This window comes from Lepidochelys kempii, chromosome 14, assembly GCF_965140285.1.
Source record: "Lepidochelys kempii isolate rLepKem1 chromosome 14, rLepKem1.hap1, whole genome shotgun sequence".
Taxonomy (NCBI): Eukaryota; Metazoa; Chordata; order Testudines; family Cheloniidae; genus Lepidochelys; species Lepidochelys kempii.
This window is the reverse complement of record NC_136393.1, coordinates 23,950,258-23,962,398: the sequence shown is the minus strand read 5'-3', so window position 1 is coordinate 23,962,398 and position 12,141 is coordinate 23,950,258. Positions and strand designations below refer to the sequence as shown.

The window sequence follows — 12,141 nt, the reverse complement described above, 5'->3', positions numbered from 1 at the left end:
CCCCCTGCACCACCCTTTCCCCTGAGGCCCTGCCCCCTCTCTCCTCCCCCCCCCCACACCTTACAATGTGGAAGTGGGAATACAGGCGCTGGGAGGGGTGTGTGTCTGTCTGTCTGTCTCCTTCTCTCCCCAGCTTGCGGAGAGGCTCTGACCCACCCCATCCCTTCCTCTCCCTCCCCCCAAGTTGTCTTTTGCCCCCTCCCCCAATACTAAAACAGACAAGTTCTTATAATAAAAAAAGGGACTAGGGGCCCCCCCCTTGAGCTGCTGGGGGCCCCAAGCAATTGCTTAGGCTGAGCCTCTCTGTGTATACCCAGGGCTCTGAGTGTAGGTAGCCCAGCCCGGCACATGTGCCTCAGTCTCCCCGTACCCTGCACCACCACCTCCAGCTGTCAAAACTGAACTCACCTGGGCCTGGGCCCCCCTGCCGCCCTGCCCCGGAACTGTACACCCTTCTCTGCCCCGGCCCTGCTGGCTCCCCCTGGGGACGACACTACTCTTCCTGGTTCCACACTGGCTGGGCCATGGAGCTGCCCCCACAAGAGTACCCCCACCCCAAGATCAGGAAAGACTGTGACCAGTGAGGATCTCTGGGCGCTGACCCCGCTGAGCTGAGCCCTGGCCGGTGCAGCTTGCCCGGCACTGTGCGGATCCCCCGATGGGTCTCCGGGGGCACAAAGGAGCCAGGCAGGGGGCACATTAGTGTGTGCAATGGGGGTGGGCTGAGGCTGCGGCTGGACTTGGGGAGAAATGTGGGGAGGGGGGTTCCCTGGTACATTTAACAAGAGGTTAACATGTGTCCAACTTTTTTTGAGGGAAAATTTTGCTCTGGGCGAAGGATTTGGGCTGTAGCTACGTAACCCCTCTTCCAGGTGGTGTCGGCAGCAACAAGGACGTGGTTTAGTTTCCAGGGGTTTCCCTTAACAACTCAAAACAGAACCGGCTCAAGCCCCCAGCCAGTAATCTGAGAAAACTAAACACTCCCGGGGGCACATCTATGAGGCAACACTTTCCCCCTCACCAGCACAGAGTCTGTGTAGTAGAACAAAAATACCCTGACTTCTATTAAAAGTTCTCACCTCTGCCTGAAGGGGAGAGTTAACCACAAAGGAAAGGAGCACAGGAGACGTGCACGGCAAAGCAGAGCACGGAGAGGAGCAAAGGAATCCTTTGCAAAGGGATTTCCTGTCTTGCACCCACCCAACCATCACAAAAGTTCTCTTGCTCGACCCTGTTCCATTGGGGTTGGGCTTCCCTCCCCTCCAGGTTAGGTGACCCAGAGCTGGGAGGCAGAAGCAGAGTATAATCCACGTTACACCAGGAGGGCGCGGGACTCAGATACACCTCCAACACACAGTTCCTCGTCTGCTTCCTTCTGACTTCTAGGGAGTTGCACTTTCTCTAAACCAGCTGTAACTTACTGCCCATTCTCCCCTTATATGGCTCATGATATCTGGTGTTTTTCTTAAAACCCCAGCTCCTAGAGTCCTGTCAGCAGGCCAGAATCTCAGTTCTCATGGTTTTCTTAGGGAGGGCAGACAAAACAAAGTCTTTAATCCTTGCAGAGCATGCTAGAAACCATGACCGCCAAAGGCTCGCAAACCAGGAAATAAAAAACTCTGCATTTAGTATTTTAAGTCTCATGATTTTTAAGTGGGTCTCACAGTTTTGAGGCCCGACTCATTTTGAACTCTTGCGTTTATCAATACAGAAATTATCTAACCCCTCTCTCTCTCTCTCTCTCTCTGTCACACACACGCGCATCACTTAGTCTTGCACACCTGCTGTGGGCGCTGACTCCCTGGGCGCAGGAAGAGGGGGCGCGAGGGTGAGGCCTTGGGGGAAGGGGCAGAGTGGGGATGGGGCCATGGGACAAATCAAACTTCCCAAGAGCCTGTCTGTGCCCAATATAGTTTTAAGGGGCTCCTACCTCCCCTCTCCTGCCATGGCTCTTAAAACCAACTGAGTATCTGAACCGTCTGCTGCCTAAGGCCCTGTGGTGAGCGGAGCTAATGCCAACCCCAGTATGGCCTGATACGGCCTGCACCCTATTTGTGAGACTAAGGGTGAGAATTTTCACCGGGAGTGGGCTCAAGACACTGCTGGGTAGCAGGCCCGGTACAGCCAACCAGAAATGCCCCCTATCATCACTGGGGTTGGGTCCAGGCGAGCAAAGAAAAGAGAGACGTCTGGTGCACCCCCCTCCTTGCATTGCAGGCTGACATACGCGGTGGAGTGTGAACTACCGCCCTGCACCGCCTCACATACTTGATTTGCCACGGCTTTCATGGGACGGTGGAGGTTGATGCTTCCCTAAACCCTCGGGATACAACTTTCCGACTCTCTTTTCCCCTCTCGCAGCCACTCACACGCTAAACCCCCTGAAAGTAGCAAACACTGAAAACCCATCGCAGGCAGCCTAGCTCCGGGCAAGCAGCAGGAATGGGACAGAAGGGCAGAAGCTCACGAGTTCTCCTCGCCCCTGGCAGAATGCCTTGTGCGGGTTGTACCTGGGGGGTGCAGGGGTGGAATGAGCCGGGGACGTGTGCCCGTTTGAGCGATTCATAGCAGGCAAACGAGGCACCTTTGGGGGAGCCTTGTCCAGGCCTGCCATGGGTCAGCTCTCTCAAACCACCACCCCTGGCAGGGCAGGCCTGACCTTCCAGCCCCCTGCAGGCCTCGCTCTCTGTGTACAGGTTTGCGATCGACACCCCCAAAGCCTCTGAGCGTCCTTCGGGAGTGCTCAGCCCGTTCCACTGAGCACACGCAGAACTGTGACTCTATTCCCTCAGGCGCGGTCCACAGCAGCTTGTAAGATTCAATTCAGGCCAACCACTCTATTGAGAACCCAGCACTTAGATATACAGAAAACAGGAACGAGTTTATCATCAAAGAACAGAGATGCAAGCGAGAGTGAATAAATACTGGAAAGTAATGGTTACATAGAAAACCAAATCCTCACACTTTCTAGAGCCGGGGTTCTCACAAATTTTTGGCAGCCTCAGCATGCGGCTCTGACAATACTTAACTAACTGTAGGGAAAACAAACAAATAAATTACATGTGCATATTTACATAGGGATTTTTTGCAGACTCAATAATAAATATAAGGTACAGTTGTGTCCTATCTTTACTGGACCTAAACACAGAACAAACCAGTGCTTTGCGCAGTCTTGTCTTTTTTGTTGTTCTTTTGCTTTTTTGGTCAAAGGTGGAGGGCTGTACAACAATTCTGAACTAAATTTAAAAATCCTTTACATAAGAGAAGTCCAAATAATAATGAGAGAATGTATCTGCCAATATGTCCAAAATTTCTTTCACAGACAAAAAAACCCAATCCACCTAGCCCAGTAATAATAATAATGATAATAGGAACAACAAAATCTGAGCCGTTGCTGTTGTCTTTTCAGCTTGGTTTTTGCATCATTTAACAGCTTGCGCCTCTGAAACTCACCGTGGTAATTTGGTTCAACTTCCCTTGCACGAGTGCTGTAGGGACGTTGCACAACATACGTTTCAATTTGATGAATTTCTCTCGCACACTGCAACTTGCTCAGAAACGGAATCGGGTGGCTTCAGAAACACAGGAAACTGCCTTTCCCCCTGGTGCTGAAGTGTTCCTTTTTCTTTCTATGTTTTGTTTTTCTTCGCAGAAGGTCCCAGAGGAGCCACCTGCTGTCACATTCAAGGTCATGTTCTGGCACTAGATTATTTGAAATACTTTCTGATACCCAGTCACATTTTTAACTCTTTCACCTCCCCCCCCCCATGAACAATCGCAACCTACCCAAACACCACACAGTGAGATGGCCCATAGCCACTTACAGAGCTACAGTAACATGAGATGTAAACACAGTGGTTAGAGGTCTATAAAATCATGAGTGGTGAGGAGAAAGTGACTAAGGAAAAGCTATTTACTTGTTTCCATAACACAAGAACTAGGGGCCACCAAATGAAATTAATGGGCACCAGGTTTAAAACAAATAAAAGGAAGTTCTTCTTTACACAGCGCACAGCCAACCTGTGGAACTCCTTGCCTGAGGAGGTTGTGAAGGCTAGGACTATAACAGGGTTTAAAAGAGAACTGGATAAACTCATGGAAGTTAAGTCCATGAATGGCCATTAGCCAGGATGGGTAAGGAATGGTGCCCCTAGCCTCTGTTTGTCAGAGGGTGGAGATGGATGGCAGGAGAGAGATCACTTGATCATTGCCTGTTAGGTTCACTCCCTCTGGGGCACCTGGTGTTGGCCGCTGTCAGCAGACAGGATACTGGGCTGGATGGACCTTTGCTCTGACCCAGTCTGGCCCTTCTTATGTTCTTAGCCAAAGAATACACTTTGCGACTTCGAAGAAAACCACACCGATGTAGCTCAGCTCTGCCGGCATGGTACTATGTAAAAGGGAGCGCGCATTAGGATTTATGGCATTTAGAAGGCACCTTTAATACCTAACATCTCAGCGATTGTTGGGGCACTTTGGAGGCTCTTGTGGCTGCAAAACAATCAGCTGGTGGCTGCATTTGAGAAATGCTGTTCTGGAGTCTAAACGAACAAGGCCTTCCCTTCTCTCATTTCCCCAGCGTGTGGCTGAGACTCCTTCTCATGAGATCACTCCCTCTCAGCTGCAGAGAAAAGCTTGACAATGTGACCCTGAGTTTAAAGGTTCAAAAGCAGAAGGCACATACGAAGAATCCACAGTTTAAACGAGACACACTTAATGCTTGAGGGCCCCGCTGCCTGATTTTGAGATCCTGGCCAGGCTGACGAATGGGGACTTGGCTCGTTCAAGTAGGTGTGAGTTGGATCAGTGTCACTTCTAGGAGTCTCATTTCGAGCCCCCTTCCAGTGCAGTCTCTTTTCCCATCACATACACCTCAGGTTTGCTACAGATCCACCGTCTTTCCATGTAGCACCGTGAGCTGCTGACCCCTTTCTCCTCGTTCAGATACGCGCAGTCACCTCCTCCTCTTATCTGAAACCTGCAACACAGAAGCCAGGGAGCTGCAGTCAGGCAGAGGCCAGGCATTTCACACCAGTCCCAGCCAGGGGAGCCATTCTCCACAGTGCAGGCCTGAGTGCGGAGCAGCTACTCTCCCAGCCCCTCAGGAGCAGAGCTCAGGACAGCGGGGGCTTTGCAGAACCACTGACTGTTTGTGACCCTCTATGCTGAGCAGCCCACAGGGGTACTGGAGAATGGAAAGTCCCCAGCAGGATGGAGAGAATTTCTTAGACTGATTGTCAAAAGGGACTGGTCCTCTAACAAGAGGGGTAGACCATCACCAGAATCAGATGACCGAGCAGGAAAAGCGGGGGGCAGGAGGAATCTCCCCTCCTTGAAACACACGGAGCAGAACCAAGATGACACTGAAAGAGGAAATTGCATTCAGGGGTTTCCTTTTCCATTGATCTATAACTCCTGAGCTTTCCATTGGGGATGGGGGAAAAAGAGAGTGTTGAAGAAGTTCCTTTGTGAAAGCATGTGTGCCCTGTTTGTAACCCTCCCGTGACCCTCCCAGAGTTCCTCTGGAGTGGAGGGTGGAGCTCTAGGGACAACATGCCTCTTGGGAGGTTTGGGAGGGTTCAGACCTGGTTTTGGGTCCTACAGCAGCTGATCTGCAGGGTCCCACCTCCTAAGGAGGGAACCAGACAGGGAGTCTGTACCCCAGGAGAGGGCCACAGAGGCCCGAACTCAGGACAGTGTCTGGTGGCTATTCAGACCCAGTGAGGCTGGAAGCAGGTGGGATCCAAAGGTTGGGTCCAATACAGCAGAATGGGGACTGTCCATTGGGGAGCCCTGACCCAGCGCCATAACAGCCTGAGTTTTCAAAGTACTGAAGTAAACCAGACCAGGGAAGTGGGGGGTCTCCATCCCCCTCTAATGGCTGGCCTGCATAAGAGCTTTATCAATCAGGGGGGGTTTCAGTTAAAGAAGTGGATTCTTTCGCTCCTATGGCAGAGGCTCATGCTTCTAGTGCTGAATTCCGGGGTTCAAACCCTGCTCCAGGCTCAAGGTTTTGTGATCACACTTGGAGCCCACTGAAACCCATTGCGGGGTGTTGGCTGGGCAGCCATCACTACTGTACCCCATTCCAGTGGGAGCCCCAGGCGTCCAGCACCTGTGAACCGCAGGCTCCTTTAACATCGGTGCCTTGCTGCGGATTCAGAGGCCTCACCAGCCAAGTCACTCAAACCTGCCGGCTGCAATCCCCAGCGGGACCTGCACCTGCCATGCACTGCTCGGCATGCTGCCCTCTCTAGCAGCCACTGTTAACCTGAGCTCCCTGCTGCCTCCTTTCCCCGGGGGGGGGTCAGACACCCCAGGGACCTTGCTGAAGAGGGCTGGGGGAGAACAGCGAGTGTCCCAGCTGAAATCCCAGCGCGCTGCGAGGGCACCTCTGGCTATGGCGGGCTCTGTCTCCGGCCCAGCACCGTGCTGCGGGGAGGAGCCGAGAGTTCAGGGACACGCCGGCTCCCATCGGTCTCTGATACACGCAGGACGCGAACGGACCAGGGTCGTGTCTGGTGGTTTCACTAGCACTGAATGGTGGATCTACCTGAGCTCAAACCGCTCAGACACCAGAATCCCCAAGCCCAGGGAATTAGTCCAGAGGAGTGAGAGAGACTCACAGGTGGTTGAATTTGGTGCTGTTGGCCCATGTCCAGGGCTGACCCTGCTCCCTCCGGAGGCCGATCCAGTGGTCATAGACACCCTTATGGCTCAGCAGGAACGCCTTAAAGAAAGCCGAGGGACAGCAGGTATCAGCCCCAGCTCCCGTGCTCCCCCCACCGCCCCTCCAGGGCTCTGTGCTGCAGAGAATCCCAGTCGCATATTGAAGGGCGCTCAGTTTATTTTCGGGGGGGGGGGGGATTTTCCCCTCCCTCTTGCAAAGCACAAGACCACCCGGGCAGTCTTAACGTTCCCACCGCACACAGCAGCCCGGCCCCAGTGCTCCCAGTCACCCACACCCCAAGTCCCCCTGGGCTGGGGGCAGCTGCTGGGTCTGAACTCTCTGCAGAGATGTCTCTTCTCACAGATCAGCCCCCGCTCACCACAGCAGGGTAGGAGGAGGGAGCAAGTCAAGCTAAAGTGGGAGGGGTCAATGTGACAGGTTCCCACCCCCACCCCACCCCACCCCCCACAGCCTCACCTGGCTGCTCTTTTCCCTTCCCCCAAACAGGAGCACTGGCTGGGTTCTCAGTCCCACTCCCGCAGCCAGTAGATGCCTGAGCCAGCCCTGCCCTAGAGAGGGGCTGTCTCCCTATTTGGGGAGGAGGAAGCTGAGAATGGCCAATCCTCGTGATCACACACAGACAGTAGGGCCCTGGGCCCAGCCAGGGCTGGCGTTCAGCCGCTGGAAGTTCATTCACTCTGGCCTCCCAGCACGGGAGGGGGCAGAGCCCAGGTCCTACTGTAGCAGCCGCCGCTGAGCCAAGGCCAGTGTCTGGCAATTCGAGAGTCTCTCACCATTTCCTGCTCACTGTCGATCCCAGCCAGGGAGGCACCCGGTGCAGAGCAGGGCTCTAGCTGTCGGTCCAGCTCCCTTCCCTCTCGGAGAAATAGTAGCGTTTCCCTTGGTATCCCACCCAGCTGTCTGGGCACGAGGGTCCAGCAGGGGGGCACAGATCAGCTGATGAAAGCTTAGATGCCAGCACTGAGAATGAGACAGTCACATGGAGGGTAAGAGTTGCACCTAGAATTGGGCATTTGACTGGTACCTCAAATGTGTCATAAAAAAAACCAATGGTCAAATATTTTAAAATACCAATTTATCAGAACAGTAACAAAAAAAGAGCAAGACGTCATTGTCTCCAGTAGGTTTAGCTTAAGGTAGATACTTATGCCTAATTTTTAAAAAAATTATTGAACTGAGTTATTTTAACTCAGATTAAAAAGTGAAACATTGAAACCAAGTTCTGAAAAACACAAGTGAGGCTGCAAGACGCAATCATAAATCATGCTGCCTCCTACCCCCAGGGCTCTTGCTGGAGTATTTGACATTATTTGACTGAGGTCAAACAGGCAGTCAATTGACCGGCCTGCCAAGCCTACTGGGACCTCCAGCTGGGGCTGGTCCACGGCAATCAGACGCAGGGTGAGGGAGATGTTTGTCACAGTAAATTTGCCTGGCAAGAAGGCTTCCAGGGACACTCCCAGCCTGGGAGGGACTGACACAGCTCAGAGCATTTCACCCCAGGCACAAGATCAACAGCTGGATGTTCAACCTCGCAACAAACAGCAGGTGAACAACTGAGAAGAAGGTGGGAACTTTCACTCAGGGACATGAAAGCCACAAGGGGGCGCCAGACACCACAGCCACAGGAAGTGACCTGTTGCACTGTGGGCCAGGAATGATGGAACTTAATTCACCTCTGTATCCGAGCAATCTGCACCCGTATAATCACAGTGACGCAGTGACATCAGGGCAAACACCTCCTGGAGATGCGCTGGAGCACTGCGGCTCGCTCTGGTAACTTCCTGCAGCGAACTGCACCAAGGCAAGCTGCTTTGTGCACCAGTGCGATGCGTCTCCTTTAGCGGTTTGCCCCAATTCAACGGCACGGATGTCATGACATCGGCACAGAGGATTCCTAATGCAGACAGACCTGGATTCAATCCCCTCTGCCAGCTGCTAAACCCTCCTGGGGCCCAGTGATCGGATCCCAGGGCAGTAGAGAAATCCCACCCCCAACAGCCTCCAGCACGCCCTGCCCCAGACGACGGGGGGATACAGCAGGGTTCATGTTCACGGCAAACAGAAGCCCTCTGCACGAGCACATGCTGTCTGGGCAGCCCGGGGGAGTGAATGGTGCTAAGGGACCCTTCATGGCCAAGCTCAGCGATTGGTGGGTTTTCACACTGCGCTGGTGGAGGGGTCTAGACTGAGCTCTACGGCTCCTTTCAATAACACGGCAGCACCTGCCGCCCGGCCACAGGCGTGACCTGAAGATCCAGGAAGGCCAGGCTGGTAACCTCAGAGCAACACAGGGAAGGCAAAGGGCTCAGGGTTGCACTGCACCCTGTCCCACTGGACACCCTGGTCAGGGACTGCTTCACGGCGCGTGGCAAAGGTGACTTGGACCCAAAGTGCTCAGAGATGGGCTGGGAGGAGGGGGGGGGGCTAATGTCAGTCAGATCGTCCCGACACAGAGAGTGCCCAGGTGCAGGGGTCTGGGAGGGAGCAGGAGGAGGGTCGGGGAGGAACATCCCCCAGGAATCCTCTGTCCCAGGGGCAGAAGCCAGACAGGCCGGGAGGAGAGAGGGACCGTGGCAGGTCACGGGGAATGGGATGCACGGAGATTGTAGATGGAGGGGAAGGGAGCAGGGCGGAAGCTGGGAACTCACCTGCCAGAGCAATGATGGCAGCGATCAAAGCAGACGACACAACTCTCAGTGCAACCACAACTCCACAGGTTGGGCTTTTCTTGCAGTTACAATGAGGTTCTGAAACAGAAAGACCCGTCAAGCAGGGCTGGGAGGACACGTCTCACTGACAGCACCAGGGCTGGAGCTGCCCTGGAACATGCACCGTTCTTGTCTAGTTTTTGTAAAGCTGTCCAACACCACTTTCTACAAACCATTACCCTCTGATCCCACTGAGGGTTTCCAAAAGTTAGTGCCTGTCTCACCCCCTCAACTTGCAAGGTCTCGTGCCAGCAAAGGGAAGCTGCTCCCAGATCTGGAGCTGCATTCGCATGTGCTGAGGGCTGTCCTGCACCATGGTCACCATGGGCAGGTAGGTCATCAACCTCCATCTCTGTCCCAGATGCAGGATGGCCTTTGGTTCCTGCTCCCTCAGGCACCTGGAGATGCTTAAATAGGGGTGGGGTTGGCAGAACAGGAGAATACCCCATGAGGTTAAAAAATGGCAGTGAGAGCCTTTTCCCGCCCTGGGAGATTACGGTGTCCCTCTGTGGGGACTCCCTTCCTGGCAGGCGCTAGTGAGCTATTGAAAGAGCTCAGCCTGTTTAGATTATAAAAAAGATCGGGAGGTGACATCATTGAAGTGCTGAAGTGACTTCATGGAGAGAAAATATCGGGTATTAAAGGGCTCATTAATCTAGCAGAGAAAAGCATAACAAGACCCAGTGGCTGGAAACTCAAAAGAGACCAATTCATATGAGAAAGAGGGCACACATATTCAACCGTGAGGATGAATCACCAAAAGAACAAACTAGAAAGGGAAGTGGTGGGAATTCCCCAGCTCTTGATGTCTTCTAATGAAGACTAGATGCCTTTCTGGAAGGTGTGTAGTCAAAAACTAGCTCCTATGCTCTACAGAAGGCATGTGATATGCAGGGGGTCAGAAGACATGCTCTAATTGTCTCTTCTGTCCATAAAGTCTGCTAATTTATGAAAAACTGAGCGTAGCACAGGGAGAAGCCTCTGATGTTTTACTGTGTTCGGCTTGAGCCCACAATGAACGCTCATTGAGAGGGGTGATCCAGGGGAAGCAGCTCAAACATCCAATGTGGCTGGACAGGGGCAGGACATCAGCACTGCAGCAGAGGGGTGGGTGTGGCAGTGACATCACAAGGGCCTTTGGCAGGACCTCAGCCTATTGGACAAAGGTGGTGGGGAGGCGATGACCTCACAGAGAGATCTTGACATCAGCCAGGCAGGACAGGGGTGCAGGACAGGGGCAACCTCGGAGATCCCTGTGGCTTTGCTTCAGCACGTCTCCTTCTCGAGGTCTCTCCTGGAGGACTGAGAGAGAATTCACTTGCACGTACGTGAGCGCAAGGAGGACCCTCTTCGGAGTTTTCTCCTTTTCTTTTTGTGGTTTTGCTCGAAAACAGACCTCCCTGTAGAGAAGGTAAGAGCCTCGGAGAGGTTTGGAACCTGTTCAGTCTGATCCATCAGGTGCCGGCTGATTTTTAGGAAAGGAAAACATTAGCTTGTGGGGGCAGTATTTTATTTCCGACCTAGGACTTTGTCCCTTAGAATTACTGGGGACATTGGGGTTTCTCCTTTTTGTTTTCCCTTTTCCTCTGTCCCTCCTACCTTTCTCTTCTTGCTTCCTTTCTCCTTTTCCTCTGTTCTCCTCCCACCACCAGGAGCTCTGTGTGTGGAGAGGAGGCTGGGGGGGGGTTGTGGGAGGCCCTCACAGAGAGGTGAGACTGGACTAGTGCTCCGAGAGTGATCCCCTTGGTGGTGACCAGGGCCATTCTTTGGGCTATTTGATGAGAACCCTTAGCCTCCCACCCCTCAAAGTCCCAACCTTGATTGGCTGAGGAGGGGGCTATTGACAGGGAGGAAACTCTGGTCTTTGTTGTTCTCTTTTATGACCAAGCAAATAAGTCACAACCAGTTAGATGTCTGACCAATGTTGACGCTGCTCTCCATTCATTGTCTCGGAGCAGTTCATGATCCTCTCGAACATTCCAATTCTTCTGAAATAATTGCTGAATAATTACTAGGAACAATTGTTGGTCTGTAGCTCATTTGAGAGCAACTCTGCTACTGACTGGTTGCATCAGCTAAGACAAGTCACTGTTCCTTTCTCAGCCTTCGTTTCTCCTTCTGTCAAGTACAAATAACAATCCTCTCCCACCTACCTCACCATGGGTGGATGCTGGGGATGCACTGAAGAGTGTCACTTGGAGCAGTGCAGACTAGGGGGTGTCCTATCACACTGAGCCATAGCAGATTATGACCTAATATTCAATCTCATTTCTATTTTATTGTTTTGAAATTGTGAAGAGCAGCAACTACTTAGCTCAGACTGAAGCATCTCATCTAATTTTCTAGAGCATAGTGTCTCCCCTTTGTGTACGACGAGACAGTTTAATGCACTGTGACGGAGAGGAGATGCTCTTGTTTTGCAAACAAATATTTTTGCAGCGAATTTTCATCCTACTTGTTATGCTTTCAAGAAACAAAGTGGTTTCGTCTGAATGGATTTTCTGACAGAAAACGGTTTCCATGCAAATGTTCACACCTTATTTCCAGGACTTTATCACTGCCTCCGGGGGGGTTGTTGTCTGTTAGAACAGGAGTCAAGACTGTTGTGATCTCTTTCTGGCTCCGTGACCGCTTTGCTGTGTGACACCTTGGGTAGGTCCAATGGGAACAGGGTCAATTCTCTAACTCCAGGCAGCAGGGAGCCTGGGTGAGATAAGGGATGTTAAGGCCATCTGCGAA

At 52.6% G+C, this 12,141-nt stretch overlaps 1 pseudogene; it reads right to left on the bottom strand.

Moving 5' to 3' along the window:
• Positions 1-12,141, bottom strand: part of LOC140898028 (C-type lectin domain family 2 member D-like) — a 63,530-nt pseudogene that overhangs the window by 43,089 nt on the left and 8,300 nt on the right.